General features: G+C 37.9%; 1 non-coding gene across 1 annotated transcript; it reads right to left on the reverse strand.

The window, feature by feature from the left end:
- Positions 1-7533: 7533 nt before the first annotated feature.
- On the reverse strand, positions 7534-7721 carry LOC115418721 (U2 spliceosomal RNA). The gene has a single exon (XR_003935346.1). It is a non-coding gene; the product is annotated as a U2 spliceosomal RNA (small nuclear RNA).
- Between the last annotated feature and the right edge of the window lie 10326 nt (positions 7722-18047).

The following is an 18047-nucleotide window of genomic DNA, read 5'->3' on the forward strand; positions in this document are numbered from 1 at the left end:
CTTAATTATAAATGAAGATTTGTGCACATAAAAATGATTATCAACATTAAGTGTCCTCCTTTGGGATCATAGTAAAGATCTGCTCTCAAAAAGAAATCATTAACTTAATTATAAATAAAGATTTGTCTACATAAAAATAATTATCAACATAAAGTGTCCTCTTTTGGGATCATAGTAAAGATCTATTCTCAAAAATAAATCATTAACTTAATTTTAAATAAAAGCAGAAACTGCTAAAAAATAATTTAAACAAAAATCATCTTGAAATATCTGTTTAATAATTAAAAAGAAGACTGACAACATTACCAACTGTCAACACTGAATATTGCATATTTGCACTGAACTGAGTATTTTTGCATTTAGTCAGACATTTTGGTGAGACACTTGGGCTTGTGCTTTGCTGAGGATCTTTTTCATTCTTAGTGGCAGGGAGGCAACTGCTGTGATCAAGCTCTTTATTTTTAAAGGATTTTTGCATGGATGCTACTTTTTAAATATATTTTAAAATCTCACGTACCCCCTGTAGTGCCTTCACATACCCCCAGGGGTACGCGTACCCCCATTTGAGAACCACTGGCTTAACATACTAAAAAAAACACAGAAAATTTGGCACACACTTCAGAAGTGGCAAAAACGTACTCCACATAAAATACGTATTGAATATGAGTGTGGGAAAACTAGCTTAGTAGCACCCCGTAGAGAAGTTTAAAGATTTGGTAAGGACTCTTAAAATGGGTAAGAGCCTTCCATGGATACGTGGCAGCTGTAAACAAGTTATTTAACCTCAGACAGCATAAAGATTGGACTGTAGATCAATGAAAACCAGCATGCGGTCTAATAAGTCAAGACTGACCCTGTTCCAGAGTGATATGGAGCATCAGAGTGAGAGGAAAGGCAGATGAAGTGATTACCCATCATGCTTAGTGCCTACGATAGACCTATGAGGGCAATATTATGATCTAGGGTTGTTTCAGTTGGTCAGATCCAGTGTTGGGACACATTTCAAAAGTAATGCATTACAGTAACGGATTAGTTTTTGCTGTAACACCGTAGTGTAAGGCATTACTAATCAATTTTCAACAATATTTTACTCGGGACATGTTCAATAGCGCTTGCGTTAAAACACACTTTTCAACCATAATTTAATTGCTTAAATGAAAAAAAAAAACCCAAAACACAACAAGACCCTAAGGAATCAAAAATGCGACAGGAAAGTTCTATTTCCTGTTGGTGTTCAGCCAATGGGTGAAGACGGCAGAAGACAGTCCATTGTCCACATGGACGTATGCTCATTACTAACCCTAACCCTGCTTTACAGAAGCTAGTTAGCATGATCCCTGTGATCAGCAATGACAAGGTAAGATAACGTTTCTATGACTAGTTAGAACTATTTATCAATTGCGGATTTATCTACCAGTGTCCTCAGCACCGCACCCCCTGTTTGAAGATGGAAAATGTTGAAAAAAATGCAAGCGTTGCTGCTGGGATTCGAACATCATTGACCGTAGCGTTACTTACCGAGCTATCCGTCCACATGTACTTCGGGGTGCGAATTTATGCGTCCCAAGGCTCGCCTATCTCTTGTATTGGGGGGGGGGGGGGGGGGGGGTGTTGCGTTCTACTATGCATTTATGATGAGAGTCTGTATGTCACTCAAAAGTAATACAGGAGTCATGTAACACATTACAATTCTGTGACAGTAACATTATTAAAAGGTAAGGAATTACTTTTAAATAACAGTAATCTGTAATGGATTACAGTTTGGAAGTAATTTGCACAACACTGGTCAGGTCTAGGTTCAGTAATGTTTTGTGTCCATAAAATAATAAAAATAATAATAATAATAATAATAATAATAATAATAATGGATTGGATTTATATATATAGCACTTTTCTAGACACCCAAAGTGCTTTACATTATTGACCCATTATTCATTCGCTCTCACATTCACACTCTGGTGGTGGTGATAAAATGGTGTCATTTGACGACTTAAATATACTGAATGGCCAGTTTTGAAAATCAGTGGATTTTTTCTTTGCTGATGACGCAGACATATTCCAATATGACAATACTTGGATTCAAGATCAAATTGTGAAAGGGTGGTTCATGAAGCATGAGACATCATTTACACCCATGCATTGGACCTCACTGATTCCAGACCTGAACCACATTCAGATTCTTTGGGATGTGTTGGAGTAGGCTTTACGTCACGGTCAGAATTTAACATCAAGACAAGATCTTGGTAAACAATTAATGCAACTCTGGAGGCAAATAAATGCATAAACCTTGCGTGTTACAAACAATGTCGTGGAGAATGCATCACATAATGAAAGCTAAAGGCAGTCCGACAAGATATTGTGTGTGACTTTTTCCTCCCCTTGGGTAGTATACATGAATCAGACCCTCATTTACAAAAAGCCTTAGACTGATATCAAACAGGAAAGCAGCACATTTGTCTTGAATATACTTTTTTCTCGCAATTTCCAGTCTGTGTAAGAAACAAACTCCCCCTAGATACATACCCCAAGGAACTTTAAATTTAGTCAGAGTTGTCTAAAAACCTTTGCAATGAAAAGTTGCAAAGCAGCCAATTTTGATGTTTCACTATGAAACGGTAAGTTGTTGGAGCTCTGATGTACCATGTATCCAATCTGCCTCAAATTTCACATGCTTGAGAGTCCTGACAGGAACACATCGTCATGTTATTTTTGAGATACAGTCATATCTCTAACCAACTGGCAACATTAGGTCCATCTTACGTGAAGTGTCCTGAAAATGATACACAACAACACAGTAGTCGCTTTTCAATTGACCCTCAAATTGTGCAAATATAACTTGCACATAAAAATTTACCTAATGGAAAAACGACAATTTCGCCAAAATTCTTGTTTTTCAATGAAATGTTTTTGCAGTGGCAAGAGGTGGTGTTTTGGGTGTAGTGCAATTGGTATATCATGCAAAACTGCAATGGGAAGACTTTTGTCTGCAACTAGAGTCACATGAATAAAAAAACAACAAATGTTGACAGACGATATTACAAGCGAAGAAGTGTTTTAAAAGAAACATGGCAAGATATGTGTGGAAACACCAGGAAACCGACATGATAGAGGAGTAATATATAATAATAATGAATATATCTGTAAATCAACATGATATTTACAGTACATTTGTCGCAATGTTTATGGAATGACTTCTTGTGTCATCTTACAATAAACAAATCATCGCATTTGTGATTTAATGGAAAAACTGACATGACGCACTTCTGTTTTTTCGACATTTAGTAAATACCAGTAAAATTTTGCGCATATGTTCAACGGAAACGTGACTAATGTGTAACTAGTGGGTGTTGTCATGACTACCATATAGTGGACATATGAAGTGATATTTAAGTCTTTTGTGTTGTTCAGTTTCAGTAAAAGGCCAGACCCATTGATGTTCACTATAAAACCCACTGATTACACTGTGAAACAATGCACATAAAGGTGTACTGTCTTTCATAAATTTTTTCCTATTAGTCTCCAAAGGCCTTTGACAGATGTGAGAAAAAATGCAGAAAATCAAACCTTTAATTAAAACTTAATGAAGGATAAAATATCGGTGCTTAAACTTGATTGACACAGTTTGTGGTCACTTATTTTTCAACGTACAACACTTTCGGCTTTAATGCCTACAGGCCTTATATCTTCCACATGCTCATTTTATATCATGTATCATAACGAGACCTTTAAATTAATGGCGAACTCACGCCCCTAGATTTTCCTAAAAATGGCATCAAATCAGTCATTGTGTAAACATTAAAGTTTTATGGGTGATTGCTAAATTTCAAGGGTTCCTTTTACGGTTTCATTAAAAAGCCATTAAAGCAGATATAGGAAGCAAAACATTGGCACTGAGGTTAATTTCCATGGGGATTTAAAGACAATCTCTCCACCGCAGTAGTCATTCACTCAAGTTGTAATGCCAGTTGCTAAAGGTCGATGCTGAAAGGCCAGAGGACCCCAGAGTACCCTAGAACGAAAGATTAAGATCCTACGTATTGATAAACCATCACAGACAATACAAACAACCCACTGGGAGCTTGTGACATGCTTTCACAGACTGGAGTCTCTTTCACAATGTAGAAAAGTTCACCAGGGAAGGCTGGGTTTAATTATAGCAAACAATGTGAGAGTTGTGTGGCATGGATTTATCCACATCGTATTATCCTGTTTTTCTGGTAAAATGCTTTCAACCATGTAGCGCTGTGTGTGAGGGCGGGACAGACATAGCTTGTTTTTGTTATCTCTCACAAAATCAGAAGGAAACAGATACCTTGTCTTGTCTAGTAGCCTTGATTTTTGCAAACCCCCCAAGAAAAATGAGATCCCTCTTAGTGGTGGTTTTCTGAAAATAAAAATTACATTTCCTCTGAAGCTTCATTTCAGATTCAAAAGGATGCTCCTTTCCCTGACCAAGAAAAACAAAGATATGAAAATTTCTCACAACTGGATGCACTAACAAAGAAGCTTCCAGAACTCATGATTTGGGAGGAATTTAAGTTTATATTTAAGGATTAAGAACATAACACTGTAGGTGAACTTGACTGGAAGACTGGAACTACATCCACAAATGGACGTCCATCAGTCCTGGTTTCTACAGTCTGTTCGTCCATGAGAGTGGATCTCTCCTTCACTCTGGTTCTCCCTGAGGCTTCTTTTTTCCCACTGGGTTTTTGGAGTTTTTCCTTGCCGAGAAGGAGGGTCTAAGGACGAGGGATGCCCGGGACATTAATCCATTTCCTCCTTTTACTGTTTATTTGACTGTTGTTTGTTTTCATATCCAACTACTTCTGTAAAGCACTGTGAGGCAATCTTATTGTGATAAAGGGCTCCACAAATAAAATTGAACTGAAGTAAATTTGCACTGAAATCATTGTTGTATCTGTCCTTATTAACTTTTAAAGAAATAGAACTATTGTAATGGTGACTGTCAGATGAATTGATCTTTACCATAAACCTCTCCTTAGTGATTTATCCCCATTTATTATAATATTACTCACTGTATTTTCAATTCGGCTGTGAAAATCAAATATTTTCCTTGATTTAATTTACTGATATCAAAAATTCTAAAGAAATTACATCGCTTCAAAGGAAAATATGAGAAAAAGTGTTTTTTTTCCGCAAAATCTATCATTAACTAAACATAAAAATGAGTGTATATAACCACTGCCATTTAGCAAAATACAGAGGTGAATGTTGTGGAAGATGATGGTTTCTGTGTTCACTAAAGAACCTCTGATCGTCCAAATGGGTCACATCTGATGACGGTGAAAAACTGAGAAACTGCATTTTACCAAGTATTACCTAAGGGTTACTGGCTCAAAAGTTAGCTAACATTTTATAGGAGTAGATCCATTTGGTCATCAACTGTTTAGGTCTTTGAGGGTTAAGCTATCATTTTATGTAGTTATTTATTTGATGTAAATAAAAGTTGCTTGGTTTGTCCTTGTATGTTGTTGTAACAGTGTCTGTAGTGACGGACCTGTCACTGCCGGGTGCGGGTGGAGACCTCGTTTTTGACGCACTTCCAAACAACTAATGTCCAAACAGAATCCTTCGGTGAGCTTCTTAGATGATCACATCAGTGTCTCATGAAGATTAAAATACAAATATGACTACTAAATGATGCTGACTTCTGATAGCGGTAAAAACCGTATGATCTCCCCGTCCCTTCCCAGTGACCTAGTTATCTACCCCTTAAAAAGATTTCCGTTCATCCCCCCCTAACTCAAACCGGAAATCCACAATTAACTAGACACAAAACAAACAAACTAACATAAAGAATGGCTCCTACAATGTCTATGATGTTGTCTTGGCCGGGTCACTCTTGGAAAACAGATTTTTAATCTCATGGATAAAGTAGAGATTAAACAGTAGGCCTGTAACGGTACACAAAATTTTTGGTTCGGTACGTTTTTGGTTTTGAATGCCACGGTTCGTTTTTTTTCGGTTCAGTACGGGAAGAAAGAAAACCCCTCAAAATATCATTAATGCATTTATGAATTTTTGAACATTCTTCCACAAATTTTTGGAGACAATAGAATATAGAAAAACAGGAATAATATAATTCTGCTGCTATAAATCAAATAGAAAATATTACTAAATGCATTTTAAACATTAGTATTGCACTTTTCTCTGAAAGGTAGTTTTGAACAAACAACAAAAATCAAATCACAGTTCTGTCAGTTCACATTCTGCATAAAAATAATAACAAAAATTCCATATGAAGTGCAACATTAAGAAGAGGGCAAACTGGTATTCTCTTTTAACAAACTGAAGAGCAACATTGACAAATTAACCTAATTATTTATTTTTGGACAGTGAAAAAACTGTTTAGGACACTTTGTGTACTTGTGTGTGTGTGTGCGTGCATGCGCGAAGGGTGCGACTTGTCCAAAACACAGAGGTTTTTTTTTTTTTTTTTTTTTTGTGAGATGCGCGCGGGGGGGGGGGGGGGTACGTGGGGGTTCGGTCCATAACTAACGTAACGAACGCTGGCGTGAAACGAAAGTGAAACTTTACATCCTTGCAACTCCTTTACAACTTCCAACTCCCAGGTTTTATTCCTCTGTTATACAGCGTGTGTGTGTGTGTGTGAGAGAGTGTGTGTGTGAGAGAGAGAGAGAGAGAGAGAGAGAGAGAGAGACAGAGCTAGTGTTAGTGTCTTAGAACTACCATAGTTCACAGGCGGCAAACAACGTTCGTCTTCTCTTTCCCCGTTGTTGTCTTTCACCTGAACCCGTAGTGATCCCAAACTGGACTGTAATGATGGTGGAGGGTCTTCAGTCTCTTCCCTTCAGGTTGACATCATATTTGTTGTTTTTTTTTAACCTTATGGCAGCAGCTATTTAATATTTCGGGTCATTGTGCGCTAGTTCCATATGTCCGTGTGGAACTTGCGCGGATTTAAAGTTCCGCATCGAACAACGCCTTTCATTCCTATTTCTTTTTCTCATCATACTGTGCCGTTTTGGTACAGCTGTGTACCGAACCAAACAGGTGCGTACCGGAACGGTTCGGTTCGGTACGTGTACCGTTACAGGCCTATTAAACACTATTTTCTATGAAGATATTTTGCTCATGTTCTAAACTTTCCAGACAGCAAAGAGATACTGGGATGGATCTGGAACATAATTGCTGACTGACTCAGCCTGAAACCACTTGGCGGATCCGTTCCAGTGTCCAAACGCACATTGGGCCAAAACAGATACTGCTCCATGAAACGGATCTTCTACAGAAACGGCCCAGCTCCGTAGTCACTGTCAGTGCAAAGCTACACTCTCATTACACCTTTTCATAGATATTGCAGAGTATGAGTACATATATGAAATTATATACTTGAGGTTAAGATTAACTTGCTTTAGGGAAATTCTGTTTCAGTATCTTATCCAACCTAATACAAACACACACTTTACCTAGCATTAGCATTAGCCCATAGCACACATTAGAAACAGCGAGCTGCTAAAGATGGTGCTCAGGTAAAAACTCCAGATCTTCATCAGCAGTGTAAGAGGGGCTGTAATCCCAGGTCAATGCATGGATTGGATGGAGTACACACTTATTTCATCTCCCTGTTTCAAAAATCAGTTTAATAAATGGTCCCCAGGTAGGAAACGTATCAGATACTAAACTGATGAGAACAGATACTACACTTAATCACAGCCAAAAGGCAGAGATGTGATGAATTATCTGTTTAAATACTTTGGTAATTTTATTTATCTAAGACTAATTTGTTAAAATATTTTTTGTAAAAATATTATGATAAATTTTAAATTGAATTAAAAGCAAAAGGCTAATAACTGATATAAAGTACGTACTGTAAAAGTTACAGAGGGAACGAGTCATGTGGAGCAACAGTCTGTGAAAACACTTATGTAATGTGTATTAAGGGGTTAGTTTTGTCAACTCGGACAAATGATGTCATCAAAGTTATCTGTGCCTATAGGCTTAGAGTTGGCACATTCATAGATGAAAGCCTGTGCTAAAGAATGGAAGCATTTGCCCTCCCAGAAGGATTTGTAGCATTATGGGGAATTTAGGATAGAGAATTTATGAACTCACAGGCCTGTGGAGACTTAGAGTTGAGATATGTCATCTTTTACTGCTTCATCTTTGTTTTTCTGTATGTGAAATTCTCAAAAGGAGTACTCAGCTCAACATTGTTTTCTGTTAATTAATTAGTGCTGATTGACAAAGAAAGTATTAAAACACACAACTCTCAGATATTTGCAAGGGTCTATTACCTGAAATACAGAAGGTAACGTGCCTTTATTTGAAGCAGATTTGCATTAAATTCAGGCATTTATTTCTATTTCTGTCTTAGAAGAATTGGTTATATGTTCAGACTAAGCATTGTTTTGATCTGCTATTACCCTGTTAAAGTTACTATTACACTACACAGTTAACACCTAACCATTCCAAATCAAAAGCTTTTCTTGAAAAATATTTACATTAACATAAAAGATTCCTATCTATCTATCTATCTATCTATCTATCTATCTATCTATCTATCTATCTATCTATCTATCTATCTAGTCTGTCTGTCTGTCTGTCTGTCTGTCTGTCTGTCTGTCTTTTTTTTTTGAAGCAAAACATTTTTCTTAGACATACTTCTGTCTCAATTTAGACAAAAACACAAGTCATAAGAAATCCTGAACATTGCTGAAAATAGCCTTGTTATATTTTGGAGTTTAGCAAATTTATGTAGTACAAATGTATATAAAGTGCTTAAATTCTGGAATAATAATAATAATAATAATAATAATAATAATAATAATAATAATAATAAGCTGGAAAACAATGTTGAAACAGAAAGATTCAAGAGAATAAATGTGAGAAGAGAAAACGGTCAATAGCAATAAATGAATGCAAAAAAACCCAGAAATAAAGCAATGTTACATGAATAAGAGTAATACAATGAAATAAGGAAAAAAACAGTCATAAAAGGAAAATATACAGTATGTATTAAAAAAACTGTAAATGAAATGAAAAAAATAAAAATAAGCAAGCCTGTAAAATGCATTTTTACCTTAAATGACCCAATTAGCTGTTGATTATCTAAACATTATAATATATTTAGAACCACTAATCCTATCAATACATCATAAAGTAAAATGGAGATTCTCAGCTTTTCATTGTCACCAGACATGACATGATGAATAAATCAAAAATAGGATTATACCTTGTTTTCACCCAATGAACAATGCAAAACAATAACATGGGAAGTTGCTACAAAAATGGTTCTGGGTTTTAAGACGTGATTTAAAAGAAGCTGCTCCGGTGGTTTGATTGTTCGTTACCATTTATCTATACCACTAGCTGTAACTAACTCTAATAACTAGTGCAAAGGTTATGGTGGTAAATGGATGCCCTGTGTGTCAGTGTTGTTTAAGTTGTGTCTATGGTGTTAACACAGACGCAGAGTAACGACACTTGGACAAGCCGACATGATGTAATTGAGTAGCGCCTTTAGGCAGCATGTCCTCCATGAAGAAGGGCCACATTCATCTGATGATTATCGTATGTATTTGGGCTCTGTCTCTCTGTGCCTCTTTCCTGGTCAACCTTGGTTATGCATGCACACTCTCCTCTCCCAGCAGTAGACTTGCCCCTCAGAGCCCAAACATGTGTTTGCAAGAACAACTTCATTATGCTCCTGTTAGTGTGACAACACATAAATCACAGTGAACTTCAGCTAGCATCCCTAACACAAACACTCATGCATAAAAACACACACACACACACAAACACACACATACCACCGCCACCATACAACAACTATAATGGCGAGGGAGAGCTTTGCTTCTAAAGCTGGCTTGGCTGTAATAGAAGAGAAAAAATCCTTGGGTCAGCTCTTTATGTCTTTGGGGACAATCAGGAGAGCAAAAAAGCAGATTGCTGCAGACAATTTGATCATCCGCTCCTGGGCATGGGCTCTCCATTACCTGACTGAAATAGGCGTCTCCCAGGAGTCCTCAGGCCTCATTGAACAGGAGAGGTGGGGACGGTAATTATATCTTGGGCCAACCCCAAATCGCTTCCCATTAGTCTGTTTCCAACACGTAGCCACAGTATCCTCGATATGTCGCTCGCAGGCCCCATCCTGGGCCGTGTTGACATGCTGTCGCTGTTAACTGTGTCCTAATTTATTAAGGCCTTAATTGTGTGTTGCCATGTTGGTTTTGGCCCGTGCTCAGTCAAACATCTGTCTGTCCCCTTGTGTGCAAAAATAGAAAGATGCTGCCGGTGGGACTTCTGTCTCTTTCTGTTGGTTGTCCAGTTTTTCTCTCAGAAGACGAGCCTCTATCTTTCGTTGTGCTCTGTCCTCTTTTGTCATAAACCTTGTCACTGCCTCTGCTTCTGCTGCTACGTCTTTGTAACATTTGTCGAAGACAGAGCCGGAAGCTGAGGACGGGTGGTTCTACATCTATCAGACATAATAAAGCACTGTAAGTTATTAATTTATGAGGGTTTAACACCATAGATATATCCTCATTACTATCTTTACGTCATCATGCACGCTCCAATGGCCTTATTACGTTACGGGTTCTGTCTGGTTTTAGATTCAGTTTTCCTTTCGATTTTATCATTAGTGACATTTTTCCTCCAGCTGTTCTTGTTCTAGCTAATTCATTTATTTTGTAGTAGCTGCAGTAAGGTTTTCTTATTATACTACATCGTCTTTGATTGTGTTTCTGTCACTTGGCTGTAGAGGAAATGTGGTTTCTCCTCGGCATATTTTCTAGGTTTAATTGAAATGTTCAAATGCATGAATGTTCCAAATTTAGATCATAAAACATAAATAAAATGACATTAGTCCCACTGCGAAAACAAAAAGACAGAAGATTCTGACTAATATTCCTCTATATGACATAGTTGTATGTTGAGTGTAGGGTAGTCCTTCATTGTGTTTTTAAATCCCCGTATTTCACCCTTTGTTGTCTGTTAATGTTGGCTCTTTTACAGGAGGAGGTGTGGTCTATTTTCAGTTACTGTGTAGTTAAAGTGCACCTGCAACATATTGTCGAATAATAATAATAATAAAAAACTGATTTCAGTTTCATCCTTGGGACATTTAAAATCTTCACATTTTACTAGGGTCAGTTCTTGTTTTAGATGATTCATTTATTTTATATTGTAATGACTGGGCTTATTCTTAAAGTGTTTTTTACTGAATTGGCTTTTACAATTTTTATACTCTATTTCAAAGGTGTCAAACATGCGGCCCGGGGGCCAAAACCGGCCCGCCAAAGGTCCCAATCTGGCCCACGGGATGAATTTCCAAAGTGCAAATTAGGGTATCAAACTCAAAAATAATATTCTAATAACCTATAAATAATGACAACACCAATTTTTTTCTCTTTGATTTAGTGCAAAAAACATTAAATTATGAAAATGTTTACATTAACAAACTATCCTTTAACAATAAAATGTGAATAACCTGAACAAATATGAACAATCTGAAATGTCTAAAGAATATTAAGTGCAATTTTAACAATATTCAGCCTGTTACTAAGTGTTTTGTGCCTTTGTAGATATGATCTGTAATGCACATGTATAAATGATAAGTCGAGGCATAATATTGATAAAATTGTACTTATATTTCTTCACAAATTTAATTTTTTTTCAGTTTATTCACATCCTTTTTATTGGATAGTTTGTAAATGTAAATATTGCTATAATTGAATGTCATTTTTTTGCACTAAAACAATTTGGAGTTGACATTATTTATTGTTATCATGCTATTATTTTACTGGTCCGGCCCACTTCGATTAAATTGGGCTGAATGTGGCCCCCGGAAGAAAATGAGTTTGACGCCCCTGCTCTATTTTATTGCAAATAAGGCCTTTGATACTTCAAATATCTATTCTGAGTTGAATTAAACTGATGAGAAATCTAGATCAAAACTCAGGGCAAAGCTGAACACCTTGAGAATACTCTAAATAATCTGAGGCTAATTGTGCCGAGCATACGCTATACTCCGTGTAAAACCATTTGCACTTTAACATCTACATCAAAAATGCGGTGGATGTTGACCAATCAGAAGGGGCTGCACCAAAAATGGGGCCGACAAAGCCTGGTTCCAGGTGTCGCACCAAATCCTGGGTTGTGTTCCTAACACCCTCCTGGGGCTGGAACCATGCACATTGCTCATGCCCAGGTCCACATATATATGTACACACATGCTTTCTCTCTCCCTGACACACAAACACACAAACCTACACACACACACACACATAGCGTTGCTCTACGCTCAAAGAGAGACACCTGCTTTCCCAGGGCAGTTGACCTGCAGGGGAACGGGGTGTCGGACTGAAACTCATCAGCTTAGCCAACCTGAAATGGCGTCCTCGCGGGGCAGCTGTGCATGATGGGACCTCTGCACCGTCGGTGGGTTGGCTTTATTCATTTATTCAATTGGTTACCTTGTAGCCTCAGTATGGGATTGAAGTGAATGCAGAGAATGTGGGTGATTGGCCTCACATGTAACTAAAATGAGCCTTTTTCCAAAGTCGTGTTCACTGGCCTGTTTCAACACACAACACACAAGCCAAGTAAACAAACTGCAACGCATACTCAATGGAAAACCCCCCAAAAACAGGATGCTTTCATCTGTAATTAAATGTTCAGTATGTAAAATTTGCATATTTCTGTCTGCTGAGATGAAGAATGTGTAGGAGTCTGTGTTGTGCTGGAGCTGGCAGTTTGTTGACATTAGATAACTCCATTTCCACGCTAACAACCGTTCAAGTTACCTGCATCCATGACAACAGGCTCTACACTGATTTCTATGTATTCTCTGTGTTTTTTAGTTCCTGCGTGCCTCTGTTCTGCTCTTCTAAGGCAGAAACAGCATGAAACAATAGCATTGCATAGAAATGGAATTAGCTGGAATCAAAAAAATGACACACAAAAGTACAAAAGCATGTGTAAATGAACGTACTGAGCCTTTTGTTTAAGTTTGTAAAGAAAAATCCACATGTTCTGCCACAAAATTATCCGTTTCCTTTTCCTTTTTCATAATCAGATCGGTATCATTTTTACATACTGTTTTATCTCTTTTTTTTTTTTTATCCTGAAGTGCAAAATGTCACTACGTCCCTCACTACAACATGACACATCACATTTCATTTGACTGACGGATATTGAGTTAATGGAAGAACAGCAAGAAACAGGTGATACAGTAAAGGTGAGTGCCTTGTCTGTTGGCAGTAGAGACATGTTCAGACTGACAGCTCCAGCATTGTGCAGAGACATAACTCTCATCCAGTATTGATGAGCTGGTCTCTGCTGCTCCCGTGCAGGACGCCAGAACCCTGAAGTGAAGAAATATGCAAAAGTAGCTCACAGTATGCCTGTATACTTTATCTGCTCCGTTCTTGTTCTCTATCTCGTCTTCAATTTCTTTCACTCAGCTTCTTTTTCCTTTGTTGTAACCTTGAAATATGGTTTGCATAAGTATCCTCCCAAGAAAGGTATAGTAGGAAGCAGGTGTTTTTTTTCACATTCTCTGTCAGTCACTTTTCTACCAAAGCTTCCTTGCATGTAATTGGTATCAAATTGTCAGCACAGAAAGCATGAAAGGACCTCCCTTCTTTCCTTTCTCCCAAACAGGCTGTAAAGCCTGAATGAAAATCAACTGATGATGGCTCAACAGTGAAAGCTATCAATAATTGAAGCTGTGATCGTTTGGGGTGGTGTTCGCTGGAGCTGACATGACATGATTTTTTTTTGGTCCTTTTTTAACCAGCACTTGGCAAGAAGAGTAAAATACATTTATTTTCACTTGTTTCACACAACACCATCACAGTGGAACAATGTATATAGTATAGGGCTGTCATAATTAACACTCTAATGTGGATTAATCCATCATCATGATTAATCTGATTAAAAAATTTTAATGCAATCAACCCATCTGCAGCGCAGAATGACTCTGAACGTCTCTGCCAACACATTTGGGGCAGTTTGTCCAAGTTAGAGTTAATGTTGTGCATGTGCAAATGGGCAGTTGATCCAGTAGTGACAGGCAGCAGAACCAACCCATGAAGATGGAAGACGCTAAACAGCACGTTGGCCATCTGGATGGAAATATGAGTAAAAAAACAAGACGGAACAGTCGACCAACATAAAGTATTAAGGCACACCAACACAATTTTTGGCAGTTGGACATCATCTGGCAGTCTGGGAAGGTCAGTGACATGAGTCTGGTTGGTGTCTTCTGTGTGACTGGCCGTCGTTAATGCCGTCGCCAGTCTTTTCAGCCATTTAAACACGTGTAATTGGCCACTACCCGTCGTTCACTTGGACCAATCTGATTGGTGGAGGGATATCCCTTGACTAGTGAATCAGTGAAGGAGAAGTTTCCATGCAAATCCAGCTATTCAAAGGTACTTCACACTATTAGTGTCTTCTATAATAGTCCATTCACCGCTCATATCGTATCTGAATGAGTGTCAGTCAGTGTTGCCTGTGGACTTCATTCATTCCATGAAGTGAACACTGTTAGCATTGTTAGCATACTGCGATTTCTCTTTGGTTTTCACCTGCGACATCTTTCTTCTTCCACAAGAAGAAGCCAAGAGCTGACAAACACCAGTATCTTCTTATTACTAGCCATCCGTTCAATGAGTACAACAACAACAACCCTTCTTGACAACTCAACACTCTCTGCCAACAACATGACTGACAACAGCGAGCTCTGTGTTTTGGTTTAGAGAGATGTTCCAGTTGAATGTCTCGGGCAAGCGCAGAACGTATGCTGAAGTCGGTAGTCAATTTGGTATGTTCTTCACACTTTTTTGACCACAATGGGGAGATGGGAGCCGACTCATAGTCAGGCTACCTTTTCTGGTGACGACTGGCAGTCGGGTTGGTGTGTCTTTTATACACACTTTGCAGGAAAGAGTTTTCTTTTCACCAAAGCACTTCCACCTTAAAATACCACATTAACACAAAGCATACATTAGTCGGGGATTCTGCTAGCACTTCAGCTAACGCGTCGCCCAGCTTGGGACAAACACTTTAAGTGCATATATATTCCCTTCTTTCTTGAGTCTATTTGCTCTTGCAAAATGAAACACGATTAATATAGATTAAAAATCAATGATATTTAATTGTGATTAATCAAAACTAATCCCAGCAACCCTGTGATTATTCTGAGAAAAAATTTAAACATTTGACAGCACTAATATAGTATAATACTGGATGCATCGTTATGGAGACTGGCCAAATATCTACTCAAATAAACTCTGCCGTCTCAGTGTCCCTGATCCCAGTCGTGGCAGTGAAACACAATAGGTGTCGCATTTCACCTCTAAGCGCCGATTAACAGCAATTACATTTGGCTAATAAAGTGTTTATGTGTATGTTCCAATGCATATGACCGCACATCTGTGTTTAAGCTGTATCTGTATCACCGCTTTGTATTTACACATATGTTTTCATGCATACCTGTGTGTATATGTGTGTATATGTGTGTGTGTGTGTGCTTGTGATGCTGCAGATGTACGGGCTACAGCAGGTGTCCTTGCGGTGTGAGTGCATTATTCAGGCTCAGTGTGCAGGTGCAGTCTCTGACACCATCTCTCAGAACTCTCATTTTTCAGCCCCGGCTAGACTTTAACAACACTGATGCTCTTAAGGTGAAGAAATCAAAACTTGGCCATTCAGTGTAGTGCCTGCTTTTTTTTTGGTTTTTTTTTCAGCCCAGCATTCTAGATTGCATCTGTGCAGCACGAGAGGACTTTTTTTTTTTTTTTTTTTTTTGTCGACGAGTACCAGAAAAATAGCAGCGACATTGAACAAGCAAGTAGGTTTGCTGGATAAATTATTAGTTTATCTATTATATACACGCCAAAACTTGATGAAAACCTGTGTACCTTTTCAAAAATGTGTGTGTAACGCAGTGCCATCATTAAAGTGATCAAGGAAAGGAGCATACTTAAGTGTTTGTTGTGACTTCTGTACGCTTTTAAGTAAGTGATAGATAGTAAGTTCATGGATGCAGTCGATGCAGTGTATGCATGTGTATTACCCGTGTGTATCTGCAGGTGTTAATGTGTTTTGGGAACAACTTGCAAACCAGAGGAACAGAGGAAAGCTTTTACTGAGCCAGTCTCAGTGGAGGGCAGATTTGCACATACACTGAAGTTTTAAAACCACGATAAATGAAAGTAATTTAATCATTTCCCATGAAAGAATTTGTAATTGCATCAGGTCTGGGTACAGCATAGCCGCTTTTGTTAAAAGTCTCAAAGTGCGAATTCTATGAATTCTTATACCTCTAGAGATAAGAATAGATATCATTTGTTCTTGGCTAAGACGAGTGCACAGGGGCTCAACAGGCTTTTTAAATGATAATATTGTCATGCATCAGTGCCATAAGACTGCAGTGGTTTTGGGTCATTACAGGGTTGTTAAGGTGCAGTGGTGCCCCAATCACTCAAGTATGAGAAGATATGCAATCAAGGAATGAATACTTTATTTCATGCTAGATTTAAGAAGCTGTTCAGTTCATTTTTAGATGTCATGCACAATTGCATACTTCTTATGCTTTTAATTTTTTTTATTTAAAGATTCAACATCGCTCAGTCCATCAGAAACCAATCATACATACATATTATATCCAACAAACATTCCTAACCATGAGAAAACTGGTAGATGTTATTACTTTCAACAGGGTTTATTTCCCAGAACATCCAATGATACATTGTGGTAAGCTGCTTTGATATAGATTTTCACAGATACATATTCTCTGAAGCAGATTTTTTTTCAAGTGACTTCCAGAAATAACCCTGTGATGCCATGCAATAAATAAGACTGTCAAAGAGTGTTACCTTCACAGAAGTACAATAAAGCAAAGGCTGTCCAAAAGGTGCTGGTGACAGAGAAAAAAAAAGTTCATCATCATAATGACATTCAACATAAAATGTCACCATTCTATGACAACTTAAACACCCCACGTTTTGATATAGCATCTCTTCCTGCTTTTCCGCTCAGTTCTGACATCACTGTGGAGGAAAAGCAGCATGGGAGCATTCAGCAAGCATGTATGTGACGTGAGAATTTTCCATCTCATTTGTCACTCTGAAGGAAAAGAGGCACACTGAAATTGAAGATAGCACACATATAAGATCAGTTCAGCTCTTAAGATAAATATGCTCATTTTCTTCCATACCGAACGTCAGTAGTGGCAGGTGTGTTTACAAGAGCGCATCTCATTTGGAGCTCCATGCTACACAGTGCGGTAGGAGAGAGCGAAGGGAAATGCTGTATGTTGAGGAGCCATGCGGTGCTTTGGGCCGTCGCAGCTGACATGAGAAGTCTCATCTACTGGGGCGCTGAAGTCACGCCATGCAGCTGAATGTGACCTCGAGTGTACAGCCTTTAAACCTGTCCACAGGGGTCAAAGAGCAGTGGGTGGGGAGCGCTGACACATTATCCACCCACCTCAAGGGAGAATGAATTACTCAGAAATGTGCATATTCCTCACAAGGTCTATTTACAATCTGGGGTGAAGGGAACAGACAACATGGAAACAACATCTAATTACAGTGATCTGGGCTTGGTCACAACGCATTTTTAATCATTTGCAGTTAACCCTTTCATGCACGAATTATGAGAACCTTAATCAAAATTTTTTCCTGAGTGTTTTTATTCCTCTTTGGAATTGCTCTCCTCTTTATTCCTCTTTCAAGTGTTTGCTCCTGGAGGATTCTGTTGGGTCTCTGTAAACTTGATTTGATTCTGATTTGAATTGATAAAGCACTTTGTGACTCTGTCTGTGAAAAGTGCTCTATAAATAAAATTTACTTACTTACTTACTTACTCTTTAGGCATGAAAAAAACAAAACAAAACAAAAGAACAATGCAATTAAAAAATTTCTTCTGAAAAATAAATTATAATTTAACAAATAACAATAAAAAAATAAAAAATAAAAAAAAAAACATTAAAAAATAATAATGAAAAAAACAAAACAAAACTATTTTTCATGAAGTTGCAAAAATGT

This window comes from Sphaeramia orbicularis, chromosome 4, assembly GCF_902148855.1.
Source record: "Sphaeramia orbicularis chromosome 4, fSphaOr1.1, whole genome shotgun sequence".
NCBI classification, from domain to species: domain Eukaryota; kingdom Metazoa; phylum Chordata; class Actinopteri; order Kurtiformes; family Apogonidae; genus Sphaeramia; species Sphaeramia orbicularis.